Source organism: Natator depressus, chromosome 1 (assembly GCF_965152275.1).
Source record: "Natator depressus isolate rNatDep1 chromosome 1, rNatDep2.hap1, whole genome shotgun sequence".
Taxonomy (NCBI): domain Eukaryota; kingdom Metazoa; phylum Chordata; order Testudines; family Cheloniidae; genus Natator; species Natator depressus.
In genome coordinates this window covers 242,631,930-242,647,746 of record NC_134234.1, presented here as the reverse complement: position 1 = coordinate 242,647,746, position 15,817 = coordinate 242,631,930, and the positions used below count along the sequence as shown (strand labels likewise).

Genomic DNA, 15,817 nt, shown 5'->3' with positions numbered 1-15,817 from the left:
CGTTTCAGAAATTATAATAACATAATTAAAGGCATGTCTACACTAGCAGAGTTACAGTGCTGGCAGTTACAGCGCCGCTCAGAGAGCGCTGAAGGGAAACCGCTGTTGTGTGTTCACACTGACAGCTACCTGCGCAATAGCGTGTTCACACTTGTGGCACTTGCAGCGGTATTTGGAGCGGTGCACTCTGGGCAGCTATCCCACAGAGCACCTCTTCCTCTTCTGCTGCTAAGAGTTGTAGAAAGGTAGAGGGGGTCACAGGGCATCCTGGGTCCTGTCCCAATTCCCTGTGATGCATTGTTTCACATCCCAGCAATTCCTGTGCTTCCATCCGCATTTGGTGCCATCTTTCAACAGTTTGTGTACTGCGCGCCCTGCCTCTTCGGGCTGCAGGAATGGATCCCGAACTGCAGACCAGTATGCTGCTCGCTCTGACTAACACATCACGAGTGGCAGTGGAGTTATTCCTTAAACCACAAAGGCAAAAGGAATGCGACATTGATCTCATTTATAGTAGATGAACCACACATAGTAGTTACGACTCGAAATTGTCTGTGGCATTCACAGAGGTGCTGACCACACTGGAACGCCACTTTTGGGCTCAGGAAACAAGCACTGAGTGGTGGGATCACAGCGTGATGCACGTCTGGGATGATGAGCAGTGGCTGCAAAACTTTTACATGAGACAAGCCACATTCATGGGACTGTGTGATGAGCTCGCCCCAGCCCTATGGCGCAAGGACACGAAAATGAGAGTTGCCCTGACATTGGAGAAGCATGTGGTGATTGCACTGTGGAAGCTGGCTACTCCGGACTGCTACCTATCGGTCGTTAACCAGTTCGGAGTGGGGAAAGTCAACCATTGGAGTCATGTTGATGAAAGTGTGCAGGGCCATTAATCACATCCTGCGCCGGAAGACCGTGACTCTGGGCAACATGTGTGACATTGTTGATGGCTTTGCACAAATGGGCTTCCCTAACTGCGGAGGGGCGATAGATGGCATGCATATTCCAATTCTGGCACCAGACCACCTAGCCCCAGAGTACATTAATCAGAAGGGGTATTTCTCAATGGTTCTCCAGGCACTTGTGGATCACCGGGAGCGTTTCATGGACATTAATGCAGGCTGGTCCTGAAAGGTGTGTGATGGACACATCTTTCGGAACACTGTCCTGTTCAGGAAGCTGCAAGCAGGGACTTTCTTTCCAGACAGAAGATCACCGTAGGGGAAGCCGAAATGCCCAGTGTGATCCTGGGAAACCCTGCCTACTCCTTAATGCTATGGCTTATGAAGCAATACACGGGGCAACCTTACAGCAGCAAGGAGCAGTTCAACAGGCTGAGCAAGTGCAGAATGACAGTTGAGTGTGGTTTTGGCCATTTAAAGGCCCACTGGTGCTGTCTATATGGGAGGCTGGACCTGGCCGATGACAATATTCCTGTGCTTATAGCCGTGTGCTGTACGCTCCATAATATTTGTGAAGGGAAGGGTGAAAGCTTCACGCAGGGCTGGACTGCTGAGGCTCAGTGCCTGGAGGCTGAGTTTGAACAGCCAGAGAGCAGGGCTATTAGAGGGGCACAGCCTGGGGTCATAAGGATCAGGGATGCTTGGAGGCAACAATTTGAAGCTGAAAGCCACTAATATTTGTTGCTGTGCTCAGGAGTGCAGTGCTTGTAATGCTAGGAGGTGATTGTGTGATTGGTGCAGACGATGCACTATGACGGTGTAAGAAAATTGCCTGTTGCTTTGCAGGGCTTTGTTTGCTTTCAATTAATGGAATAAAGATTGATTTTGTAACCCTTCTGCCTGTCAGAGTTGGCAGCAACAAGGGCCGGGTTCAGTATCTAGGGGTTCCATTCCAATAACACAATGCAAAACCAGCTCAAGCCCCCACCCAGTGACCTGGTAAAATATATACAACCCCCACTGGGCGCCTCCAAGAGGCAATACTTCCTCTCTCGCAAGCACATAGTCTGAGTGTAACAAAAAGCCTTTTAATAACAGAGAAACAATGTGGCATTATGTTGGGGAAACACCACGAATAGGATTCATAACACAACCCATGAGCAAAAAAACCCACCCCAAGCAAATTGGGGCATGTCCTTTCCCTTTAGTTCTTGAGTCCAGCAACCCAAAATCACCCAAAGTCCCAAAAGTCCAATGACCCAAAAGTCTCTGTCCCTGGTTAGGGCAGCCCCAGAGTCCAAAAGTTTATCTGCAGAGTTCTACTCCCCAGTCTGGGTAAAAATGTGCCTGGGGGGAGAGGTAAGGGGCACCTTACGTGACCTGAAGCTGACTGCTCCACAGGGCTCCGCTCCGCTCCCTCACGAACGGCTCTGCTCCACCAGCCGCTCTGCTCGCCATCCCGCAAACTGCTCCACCATATATTTTCAGGCTCCCCTACTACTTAACACAACACTCAGTGATTTCAGCTCTTAATAAGTTTAGCTCTTTTGTGATTTCAGCTTGTAGTAGGGGAGCCTCAGTGCTGGTGCACCATTAGCCCAAAGTGAGCTCAGCAGCCTGTAACTAGACTCCTAATGGAATCAAAATTAGCTCTGATATTCCACAGTGGAGAGAGGAGGAAGTGCAATTAGCATGTAAGGCCCTCACAGGGGGGCCCATGCCACCAAGTATTAATACCTGTTCCCAGCCTCTCTCAATTCAGAGTTTTGGAACCCATGTTCCTTGCCTAGCGTGTGCTTCTTAGTTGATGGTGAGTCCCTCCATCATAAGAAAAGGCCAAGTGCAGTTCCACTGTCCTTGATTCCCATAATCAGGGTAATAACAATTTATTATTCCTGCCCCAATAACAGAGACACTGGGGATCCCACAGCAGCCAAATTGACCATTTGGGCAGCTATGGCCTCATTCTAGGCGGGGTGGGTGTGCCTATGCAAATGAGATCGGCCCCTGAAGTTCTTTTCCACAACTTGCCACACCTCACCACCAGATGTCAGGGTGGAGCTCATCCTGACTCTGCTTACATCTTCAAACCAAAACAATTACTTTATTAAAAAACAACAACCAGAGGAGCGAGACAAACAAAAAACACATCAGCACTGAGGGGAATGAGGGAAGGGAGGGTCCCAGCAGGAGGTGGGGTCCCAGGACAGTTAAAGATTGTGTATGTCCAGGTATCACATCCAACCTTCTCCTTTGGAGTACAGTGCAGTGGGTACCGTACTTCAGCAGGGCTAAACTGCAAAGGGACGGGTGTTGAGTGCAATCAGTAGTGGAAGTCCGCAGGGCTGGACTGTGGTGGGGCAGGAGTGGAATGCAGCAGGTACAGACTGGAGCCAGGAGGCTGATAAGCTTGTGGTGTCCGGGGGGGCGCATGGGAAAGAGTTTTGTGACAGCGGCTGCAGGGACGGCGGGCGGGCGTGGAGCTGCTCGGTTTGCAGTGCTAGTAGCGCCTAGAGCGTGTCTGCTTGGTGTTCCATAACCTTTAAGAGCCGCTCCATTGCTTCATTCTTGCGTGCTGCGTTTTCCTTTCGATCCCTCCTCTCACTGTCCCGCCCCACCTTCAATTCTTGGTTTTCAGCCGCAAAGTGCATCATGACATCACGCAGAAAGTCCTCTTTAGTTCTTCGTGGCCACTTTCTAGTTCTGCGCAGCCGTTCAGCTGGCGATAACAAAGAGGGAGGCTGGGCTCCCAAGGTCATCTCTGTGAAGCCAAAATGCAACATTTTACAGAAGCAGTATTGTTTGCAACACACAGACCGCTGATTTAAAACACAGCCACTATTCACATACCTATCACTAACTGGCTGACCCCAGGCAATCACACATGAGCCATAGGACCTCAAAATGGTGAGTAACCGCAAGGGCAGAGAAAATCAGTGTTCCAGGACCGTACTGTACATTGGGCACATGGCACTTGGGGAGACCCAGCACTGTAGGTGGGGCCTTATAATCATTACCGTCCCCACATTTTCCACAGGCTATGTTCATTATGGAAGATATCTTGCTGCTGAGGGTGAGCAGGGAATCAAGGGAGGGTCTTCTCCAAGACTGCGGCTTCTGCCCTGGACCTTATTCGGCTCGTCTGTGTGCAGCAATGGTCCCCACCCCCCAGTGACAGCAGAGTGGCATGCGAAGGTTACTGTTAATGGGGCAAGTAACAAAGCAGCTCTGCCAAAACCTGCAGCAGTGGATTGCCCAGTATCTCCATGAGCGTTTCCTGGAGATATCTGAGGCAGATTCCTGTGAAGTGAGGGAGTCAATCAACACCCTGGTCCACTGCTCAGACTAGGCATGTGGTGGTACGCGCATCATACAGAGACACGCCTGCTTTCTGCAACCCTCCTGCCCCCAACAACTCGCGTCAGCAATTCCCAAAATCAAAGCCACTTACCAGGGGTCTCCTCTCCTGTTTGTGCTTCACCAAGCTCTGACAGCTGTGACTGGCTAGCCTCCTGTGGGGTGGAGAAGAGCTCCTGGCTGCATGCATCTCTGACCTCCGAGTTGTCCTCTGCCTCTGGGTCCCCCTCCACATCCTCGTCCAAGATTTCTTCCTCCTGGCTCAGTCCACTCTCTACTGGCATGTGAGCCACTGAAGTATTCACAATGGCCTTCGCAGTGGCGACCCCACCTCCACTGCATATTGCATCCAGCTCTTTGTAGAACCAGCAGTTCATGGGCGCAGCTCCAGAGCGGTGGTTTGCCTCCCTTGCCTTGTGGTAGGCATTCCGCAGCTCCTTCACTTTGACCCTGCACTGCAGTGTGTCCCAGTCATGGCCCCTTTCTGTCATGCATCGTGAAATCTGTCTGTAGGTATCATAATTCCTATGGCTGGAGCGCAGCTGGGACTGGACAGCCTCCTCTCCCCAAATGCTGGGAGGTCCAGCAACTCGACATTGCTCCAAGCGGGGGGGGTTGCTTGGTGTGTGATCGCATTGCACGTGTCACCAAGCAAACAGGAAGGAGACTTTCAATATTCCCAAGGAATTTAAGGGGTGGGGCTGACGGTTGGTCACCAGAGGGCAGGGCAGTAGAGTTCAAACCGATTACCAGAGAGAGGCGAGAACAGGCACTGTGGAACACCTCCCGGAGGCCAATCACAGTGCTGTAATCGACCAGGGTGTCTACACTGGCACGCAGCACTTTAGCCCTGGTGCAGAAAGCTGTACGCCTCTCGTCGGGGTGGTTATTTTACAGCACTGCAACTCTGCAGTTTCTGCGCACTAAGTGGCTTGGCAGCGTGTACACCTCGAGAGTTACAGTGCAGAAAGCTGCTTTACTGCACAGAAATGTCTTAGTGTAGACAAGGCCTTATAAAAACATTTTCTAGAGTTTGGTTTAAAAAAAATAGAAACGTGTCAAATGAAATCTTTCTGCAAAAATTTTCATTTTCAACAAAAGCCTACTTTCCATCAGTTACTGTGATGAACATTTTTAGCCAGCTCTAATAGTGGTTACTGTTGCATTAAAAAGTAATTCGGATACTTGTGCAAACTGCTCAATAAATGTGAAATATTTGGATAATCTTTCAGCATTCCAGTCATGCTGGCCAATGTACAGTGCAGTACTTCTCCAGAGATGTCCTATGTAGATATCTTTTATCATTCCTTTCGCAAGGGTCCATTCCTCATTCCAGCTCAGTTAATGTGAATCTGGCATGCTTAAATTTCAGTTGACTATTGCTTCCTTTTTCAATTCCTCTGATCAACTGTTTGTGTAGTGTTGCTGTCCAATGTTATCACGTGCAGCGGTAGATGTACAGTACTATAGTTAAGGTTTTGTTCCGTTTTAACATGAGTTTTAAGCCTTTTGTTTTGTAAAAATCTCATTGAAATGGAAAAAACAAAATCCTAGAATATAAACTTGATTCATCTGAAAAGTGAACATAGAGAATAAAAGATCACCCCTTTTGCACGCCTGCTTCCAGCTTGACTATCTTCTCTTTGTACTGTTATTACAAGAAATCTAATACCCTTTGGGATCTGTCCTTCAACCACATTGTTGTTCCTTGCAGTGCACATTCCTCGAATATCTGTTATACACCCGTAGCATTTGTTTGTAGAGCATTTTATATCTTTTTAGCCGTAATGGAAACTGCACCAAACTGAACCCACCAACGTTTATTTGACAAAGCTGCCATAACACAAATGCCCCTCACACACTTACAAAGGTTGGGGAAAGAGAGAGAAAATCACCAAATAACTCTCTAGCCTAGGGAAAGAGGAAACCAGGAATTCAAATCTCACCTCTTCTCACTCCTGTTTAAATTTTCATGCTATACACTACCCTTATTATTGACTGAGGTCATGAACCCAAACCTAGAAGAAAGGAAAGAGCTGCTGAACACGCACTCTCAGTTTTTAAATAAGTTATCAGAGCTTATACAAGATCATTACAGGACCAGACCCATGGTTTCTAATATGACAAACCTTAATCTTATCCACTGCACCATTCACTGCCTTTTAAAAAGGCTAATCCACACAGGTTTAGTCAACCTCTAACCACTATCAACCCCACTCCTCTTGCAGAGCCAGAAATAGAATCAACCCTGAACAGTGGCCCAAAAGCAATATCCCAGCCGTGTTAAGGCAGAACAACTTCCCGAATGTGTGACCGTCAGATGTGCTGGTTTGTCGATGTAACTGAAATGAGCCTATGAGATCACTATTAAGGTTTGTCACTGGAGTGCATGTTTGCTGAAGCTGGAGAAGGTATGGTTGTTGGAAATCTGGTGGAGATAGAAGTGAAATCCTGTTGGGGGTGATGAAGTAGGTTATCGACAGCACGTAGGCAATATAAACATGGAAAGGAATGCACAAGTCTTTCCCCTTAGGGTCATGATTTTAGGCTCGGGGAGTGGAGGTGGAATTCAGCTTACCACCTTAACTGCCAAAACTGTAGTTTTTGTTTGCTAATGGGAACTGTGTTCCTCCCCAAACATGGCTGCATTCTAGCAAGGAGTTAAGTGATGTGGGGCCTGATCCAAAGCTTACTGAAGTCAATAAATGGAGTCTTTCCATTGACTTCAATGGGTGCTGGGTCAGACCCACAATTCATTGGGAGGCAAGGTGCTAAATAAACATCAAATATTATTAATTGTCAAGACTGAGGGGTTGTTTAGCCTGCAGTAGCAATAATGTAGGGACTGATGACTGGCTGAGGTTAATAGTACTGTACTGTACACAACCTAAGCCATAAGTCACCTCTTCCTCATCTGGTCATTAACCCTCAGGGCATGCCCTGTCTCATCTGACCACAGATACATTTATTTGAATTCATTTTGCCATAAATAAGCTCTCCTAGTCTAGGAGCTTATAGAATTTGGTTTTATGCTGAACCATTTTTCAAATTTGCCGTTTCGGAACTAGCCAAAAGAGTGCACACTGGATACTGAACATCCTGTGAGGAAACAGCATCAATTATACAACCAAAAAGAGCTCCCATGCTCCCTAGTCACTGGACGGTAGACAGCACATGGGAGTTAAACTTCATCTGTTTTGAAAAGTGCCATAAACTGCAACTTTCACCTGCGTAGTCACCCAAAAAGGCACCTTAGTTTCAACATCTCCCCCAGCTTCTGTAAGGCACTCCAGCCCACAAAGACACCAACAAGATTAATTTATAAATTAACCAGAATCTAAAAAACCAACACTATATCCCTCCCATCTGGGCACGTTTTCTGATGCATAACACATGCACATTGCATGGTAAATTGCTCAAAAACTAGATGGTGAAATCTAGGGTTCGTTTTAATCATCTAACTTTTGTATCTTTCCCCATAACCACAATCCTCTAACATGAGCTACACAGATTCCACCAAGGAACATTTGTGCATTGCATCTTGCCCATGCTTCGCTCTTAAAATGGTGATGCTCCGTCACTGATATGCACTTATCACGGGAATATGCTTAAGGTACTGGACTGGGAATCAGGATGTCTGGGTTCAGTTTCTAGCACTGATAACAGGAGTGCCTAACAGAACAGGATCCTGATCTCAGTTGGACTCTAGGCACGTAATAAATGATGAGAGGTAAGCCTCACTTGCCCACCAGAAAACCTTGTCACAGCCGGCTTTATAATGTAAATACAATATAGCCTTCTTGTGAGACTCGGTCATTATATTCCATTGGAGTTTGAATGCCAGTACTGAATGGCTTAAACTCAGTGGCACTGTGCTGCTTACCAACTCTTAGTTTAAAATCTGGTTTTCAGACGATGGCTTAATCTAATATGCCCTGATTATGTCAGCCAAGTAATAGATGAAGAATCCTAGCAAATGTTGGTCACACATCCATTCGAACCTCTTAAGAAAATAGGGAATGACTTATGTGGTAATATACCTTCATGCTAGCGAGGGGGAACATCAATCTGACTGTCGTTCAGCTGGTTGTTCTCAATACAGCAGTAGTAAAGGCAAAGTAGAAAACTGAGTAAACCTGCTGGAAAACCAGTCTCATTGGTGAAACGTACCTTTTGAAAAAGAAACAAGGTCATGAACTCTGAACTCCTGGATGCATAAGCTAAGTTTCTTTGTATAAGGTCACATAGTGGAAGCTTTTTAACATCTCTTTCCAGGAGGGAAATGTAAAGAGACAGGTGTTGGGTGTGAACATATGCATGCAACAGGTAGAAATATACATTTTCTGTGAAACACACACAACCCTTTACACATTGATTAAGTTTGTTTTAAAACTGTTTGTAAACAATGAGCACATAAGGAAACATCCATCCCAGGCAGAAGGAAGGGGAGGATCAGCTGCATTAATGGCACTTCCTTTCTAGGACTCCATGGAGGTATGATCAGGATCTATGTTGGAGTGTCTCAAGGTTCCTTCCCCACTCTGAACTCTAGGGTACAGATGTGGGGACCTGCATGAAAAACCCCCTAAGCTTATTTTTACCAGCTTAGGTTAAAACTTCCCCAAGGTACAAAGTATTTTACCTTTTGCCTCTGGACTTTATTGCTGCCACCACCAAGCGTCTAACAAATATATAACAGGGAAAGAGCCCGTGTGAAACGTCTTCCCCCCCCCCCCCCCCCCAGAATCCTTCCAAACCCTACACCCCCTTTCCTGGGGAAGGCTTGATTAAAAAAAAATCCTCATCAATTTGCATAGGTGAACACAGACCCAAACCCTTGGATCTTAAGAACAATGAAAAAGCAATCAGGTTCTTAAAAGAAGAATTTTAATAGAAGAAAAATTAAAAGAATCACCTCTGTAAAATCAGGATGGTAAATACCTTACAGGGTAATCAGATTCAAAACATAGAGAATCCCTCTAGGCAAAACCTTAAGTTACAAAAAGACACAAAAACAAGAATATACATTCCATTCAGCACAACTTATTTTATCAGCCATTTAAACAAAACAGAATCTAATGCATATCTAACTAGATTGCTTACTAACTCTTTACAGGAGTTCTGACCTGCATTCCTGCTCTGGTCCCGGCAAAAGCAACACACAGACGGAGAACCCTTTTTTCCCCCCACCCCTCCAGCTTTGAAAGTATCTTGTCTCCTCATTGGTCATTTTGGTCAGGTGCCAGCGAGGTTATCTTAGCTTCTTAACCCTTTACAAGTGAAAGGGTTTTTCCTCTGGCCAGGAGGGATTTAAAGGTGTTTACCCTTCCCTTTATTTATGACAGGGTGAAAGGCAACTTGGAAGGGAGGGAGCTCCCTTCAGTCCTTTAGAGGTTCCTTGGGGAAAGTTATCCAGTCTGGAGCTGCAATATCTGTTGCACGTAGCCTTTTTCATGCTAAGGATCCCCAGTTAAAGAGAACCCCAGGGGGCAGGATCAGCCAGAGGAATCCCTGGTAGCACAGTCACTGTGAGGGAGCGGAGAGCATTACGGAGGAACAAATCTGGTATAGGGCATAGATTCATGAGCATCTCTCAGGTTTGTGGGTAGGTCCCAGGGCACATTCTGCAGAGGGCAAACCCCAACTTGCCAATGGAATAACTGACGAGTTCTGCAAGGGGTTCCTGTTAGAGATTCTCTTCCCTTTAGCCCCCTCCTTTGGGTTTTAGCCTGGGGACAAGGTGATCTGATTCACTAGCTTCAAGTAAATTATTCTGATACATGAAAATAGCTAGGTTCACGCCTAGAGACGAATTCATCCAGGGTTTGTGATAGACTCATAGATTATAAGGCCAGAAGGGACAATCATGATGATCTAGTCTGAACACCTGCACTCTGCAGGCCACAGAACCTGACCCACCCACTCCTCTGGTAGAGCTGTAACCTCTAGCTGAATTACTAAAGTTCTCAAATTATGGTTTAAAGACTTCAAGGTACAGAGAATCCACCATTTACTCTAGTTTAAGCCAGCAAGTGACCTGTGCCCCATGCTGCAGAGGAAGGTGAAAACCCCACAGGATCTTTGCCAATGTGACTTTTGGAAAAATTCCTTCCTGACCCGAAATCTGGTGATCAGTTAGACCCAGAGCATGTGGGTGAGACCCACCATCCAGACACCTGGGAAAGAATTCTCTATAGTAACTCAGCACCCACCCCCTCTAGCGTCTATCTCCAACTCTTGGAGATATTTGCTGCTAGCAGTTGCAGATGGGCCACATGCCGCTGTAGGTGATCTTGTCATACCATTCCCTCCATTAACTTCTCAAGCTCAGCCTTGAAGCCAGTTAGGTTTTTTGCCCCCATTGCTCCCCTTGGAAGGCTGTTCCAGAACTTCACTCATCTGATTATTAGAAACCTACATCTAATTTCAAGCCTAAACTTATTGATGGCCAGTTTAACACATTTGTTCTTGTGCCAACATTGGCCATTAACTTAAATAACTCCTCCCCATCCCTGGTGTCTATTCCCCTGATGTATTTATATAGAGAAATCATATCTCCACTCAGTCTTTTTTTAGCTTAGCCTAAACAAAGCCAAGCTCCTTAAGTCTCCTCTTATAAGATTGGTTTTCCATTGCTTGGATAATCCTAGTAGCCTTTCTCTGCACCTGTTCCAAGTTCAATTAATCTCTCTTAAACATAGGAGACCAGAACTGCACACAGTATTCCAGATGAGGTCTCACCAGTGCCTTGTACAATGGTACTAACACTTCCCTGTCTCTACAGGAAATACCTTACCTGATGCTCTCAGGTCACACACCTGGCTGACAGCAGGAGCCATGGCCCCCATAGCAATTTCTAGGTAAAATTAATCCTGACTTATGATCTGGGGATAGAATTCTCAAATGTCATTTGAGAGTTCTATCAGGAGATCATGAGTCAGGGCTTAATTTTACTTAGAAATCATGTATCTCTCGATTAAATTTGCAAGAGTTGGCATGTCTGCAAACAGACTGCCTGAGTCACTGAGGGAGTAACATGGGGCAGTGGGCTGGAGGATTGCCCAACGCTGCTTGTGGAGACAGACTTTGAAAGATGCCCCTGGAAGAGGAAAACACAGAGCAACCTGGATGGAAGGTCAAATCACAAAGCAGCTGTACTGTGATTCTGTGAGTGGGAAGAGAGTTGCATTTTGGAAGGCGGGGGGGGAGAAAGGGGGTACTGAACCTGGTGGAGCAATCCCAGAATTGCCAGAAGGAGGCACCACCCAGTGGTGAGTAGAGCACCCCATGACACTAAGGCAAAGTGTTCACTTAGATGTTGGGCCATACCTGGATTATCTTTAATCTCCACCCCATCCCCAGTGTCTAACAGTCCCACTTCTTCTTTCATTGTTTTCTTTTTATTTATATGGCTAACGCACCTTTTACTATTGATCTGTTACATGGGTATAAATCAGGAGTCAATCCATTTAACCAAAGGGCCAAATTCTGTTCTTTGTTACACTGATATTAAATTTTGTATAAATTCTATTGAAACCAAGGGAGTTACACTGGCATAAAACCAGAGTAATAGAGCAGAATCTAGGCCATAGAGTTCAGCTGTATATCTAGTCTCCTTTCTGTGTCCTTCTCTGTTACAAAGTTTGCTCCTCTTACAAATCATTATATTTGTCCCCTGTTATAACTTATGGGGGTTGATTAACTGTTGGTTTGGGGTTTTTTGTTGGCAGCATTAACAACGTGTACATTTCATTTCTTCTTCATGAATATTGCTTTAATGGGCACCTACAAAAGCTTTGTCCCCTAGCAACAGTTCTCTGCAAGTTCCACTTATAAATCAATGCTAGCTAGACTTAGTGAGTGGAAGGGACTGAGGTATTAAATTTTCTATTGGTCAAATGTTTCTTTTTTTTATTATTCACTTGATTGTTAATTTTAAAAAAAGCTTTCATTGTCCATTTTTTTTTCTCCATCTAATACCCACTGATTCTCTATCAGTGTGCTACAAAAACCTTAACAGTGATAGATCTTGAAGTGCTCTCTGACATTATATGAATCAGCACAAGCCAAAGCCCAGGGAGACTTAGAGATGTGGGCGTTTCACTAACAACTGAAACGGCATCAAAGCACTCTAAATGTGACAGACAGCTGTCATGTCTGTATAATGCAGACGATGTCATACAACATTGATCTCCAGCTGGCCTATGTCTTTAGGGACCAGTTTTGCCCGGCGTGGTTCAGTGGTACATTGCAGCTTCCACAGGTATTGGTGTAAACGGTTTTGACCAGCTACATAAGCCTATGGCTACTATGAGAGTAGGGGAGAAACTCATTTTGCCAAATCTTTAGAACTTAAATATGATTCAAATGTTTCATTAATGATGTAAGATTATAACTCATTTCCCCTAACTCCCAGCCCAACGCTCCTTTCCTTAGGCCAAAGGGTACTGTGACAATCTATACCTCAGGGGGTGCCCTGTAATCCCTATATTTATGACTAGTGTATAATTGTGATATTGCATATAAAGCATGCCATGTGAGGTATCATGGGAAAGGTTATGATCTGCTGAAACCACTGTTCCATCTAAATATGTGTATCATTAGTGCATACAAAGTTTGAGAATTGTGTTGTATGGTTGTCATTAAAATATGCTGTCGGCTTGGGAAGTGCCCAGATACTAGCTCCCCCAAAGATAACTAGGGGGATAAGCAACTCCCGGATGGGCGGGTGTCGAGCAACCAACAGCCATTGTCTAGCAAGGGGGCTACAATACAATGACTCACCTGCACAAGGCCACACAAGTGGAATTGCTCAACCTTGCCAAGTGGTGACTCAGCAATGCCCATCAGACATGCCTGGACTTGTGTTCTCCAAGCACATGGACTAAGGCAGTGGTTTTTAACCTGGGGTGCACGCACCCGCTGGGGGAGCAAGATGCCCTTTCTGGGGATGTGAGACATGCCAGATTTTTTTAGAAGGTAAATCATCAAAAACAGAAATTAAGCACAGGCACATAAATACAACTATGTTTTATCAAACATATGTATGTATTAACATTATATATATATATATATATATATATATATATATATATATATATATATATATATATATATAAACGATTACTGTAATATACAAACAAAACATTTATTTTCAAGTTTTTAAGCTAATTGTAGTGAAATTATCTCGCTACAAAATACAGTGTACCGCCACGTTGCAGGGTATTTCTCGACGCATGCACAGATGATGATGTGGCAGCGCCCCGGCTTTGTTTGAATTCAGTTAGCCGCTAACTGTTAGCAGGTTGGTTACAGTTCACTTCCACAGCAAAACTCTGCAACATCTCTGGGTAGTACTTGCCTATTTTTGTGTGCCTACTGTACTATTATTTGTGGTGAGTAATAACATCTATTTAATATGCATTTAAAAGTGTATAGGCCCCCCATCTCCATTTCTATATTTTTTCATTTCAGTAATGCTTGCCATGTCGAAGTCGTCATTCCATTTGCGTTTGTGTTCGTTACAGGTTCACTTATATGACAGAGAAGGATGGAAATCAACGACCACAATGTGTACTGTGCAGCTCGTTATTTTCAAACACAAATCTCAAACCATCAAAGCTGTCTGAACATTTCAACAAACAGCATGGTGGTGCAGCTGTTGGACATGACATTGACACCCTGAAGTCTACGAGGGCACGATTTGATCGTAGCAGAACCTTGAGGACGTTTGGGTTTGTATCACTTGAGAAGCCCTTGTTACAAGCATCCTATCAAGTTGCGTATTTGTGTGCCAAGAAAGAAGCTTCATACAATAGCTGAGGAATTAGTGAAACCTTGTGAATTGGAAATGGCAAAAATAGTATTGGGGCTAGATGCACAAAAGAAGCTTCAGCAGGTTCCCTTGTCAAATGACGTGATCCGTTCTAGAATTCATGCAATGGGCCAGGATATTTTGCAGCAAGTTTCAGAAGATATCAAAGCTAGTCCTCTTGAAGTGGGTATTCAGCTTGACAAGAATTCTTGTTCTGTGAACCATTGCAATTAACTACAAAAGGAATCGATGTGTTCAATCTCATCAGACTTCTTTTTGAAGCATAAGATAACACTTGATGTGTGTGGATCAATTTGCACCGATGGTGCCTCTGCCATGCTAGAAAAAATTTCAGGATTTGTTGCCTATGTAAAGAAAGAAGTACCTCCTATCATGATCACACATTGTATGTTGCACCGTCATACAAGACTCTGCCTACAAAATTGAAGGATACTTTGTCTACTGAGGTGAGCACAGTAAACTTCATCAGAGGACATGCTCTAATCATTGCCTCTTCCATGCTTTTTGCAAAGAAATTGGTGCCAAGCACATGGTCCTTCTTTTCCATACAGAAGTGAGGTGGCTTTCCTGTGGTCGAATGCTACTCGTATTTTTGAAATGCACGAAGAAATAAGTCAGTTTCTTTCTAACCAAAGCAGTAATTTAGTTGATTTCAAAAATAGAGAGTTTATCCTTTGCCTAGCGGACACAGCAGATGTATTCACACGCCTCAATGAACTCAACACATCTATTGAAGGAACTGGGATGAACACAGTAATGGCCAGAGAGAAGTTATCTGCTTTTATTCAGAAACTTCCAGTTTGGATAAAGCATGTTGAGAAATGAAATTTCACTAACTTTCCTTTTCTTGAAGAAACAGTTGTTTCAGAAAATGAAGGCATGACCATCGCAACTGAAGTGACAAAGCATTTGCAACAGTTGAGTGACTCTTTCCAAGAATATTTTTCCACTGGAGATCTTGATGGGGCAAAGAAATGGATACTGGATCCATTACTTTTTAACCTGGATTCCATCAACGATAGTGATTTGATGAAAGATGATCTAATTGAATTACGAGCCAATGGCCAAAGCCGAATGGAGTTTGAGACAATGAAGCTTGAGAATTTCTGGTGTGCTCAACTAGCACTGTTTCCACAACTGGCGAAGACAGCGCTGGAGATTGTTGTGCCATTTGCTACTACATACGTATGTGAGAGGATTTTCATCACTCTTCCACATCAAAACAAAGGCCAGAAACCACCTAAATGCAAGGGAGGACATGCGTGTGGCTATTTCAAAAAAAGTTCCTCGTTTCTTGAACATCATTGGGAAAAAAAAAGCAACAGCAGAAGAGTCACCGAGCCAGTAAACTTTTAAAAAGTGTATAATTTTTCATGTATTTTACTGTGAAATTAAAATAAATATATAATTGTCTTTCATTCTATAGTTATGATAGTTCTAGGTTTAAAGAACTGACCTACTTCAATGATTTTTGTTAAGGGGTGTGAGAACATATTTTGAGAACCAAAGGGGTGCAGGCTACAGTAAAGGTTAAGAACCACTGGTCTAGATAAATGTGCAGTGAAACATGGCAGACTTCCTACTGCACACATGCAAATGATGATTAACTGCAGCTTACAACTCAGCCAAATCTGGAATGATTTACAAGGGGACAATGATAGGCAATTCTGATGCCAGGACCTCCCTCCCCACCCCTGCCAAACAAATTTCAAGTTCC

The 15,817-nt window shown here is 44.5% G+C and overlaps 1 pseudogene; it reads left to right on the top strand.

The window, feature by feature from the left end:
- Window positions 1-12,438: 12,438 nt before the first annotated feature.
- Window positions 12,439-15,448, top strand: LOC141987679 (protein FAM200C-like; annotated as a pseudogene).
- Window positions 15,449-15,817: the final 369 nt, after the last annotated feature.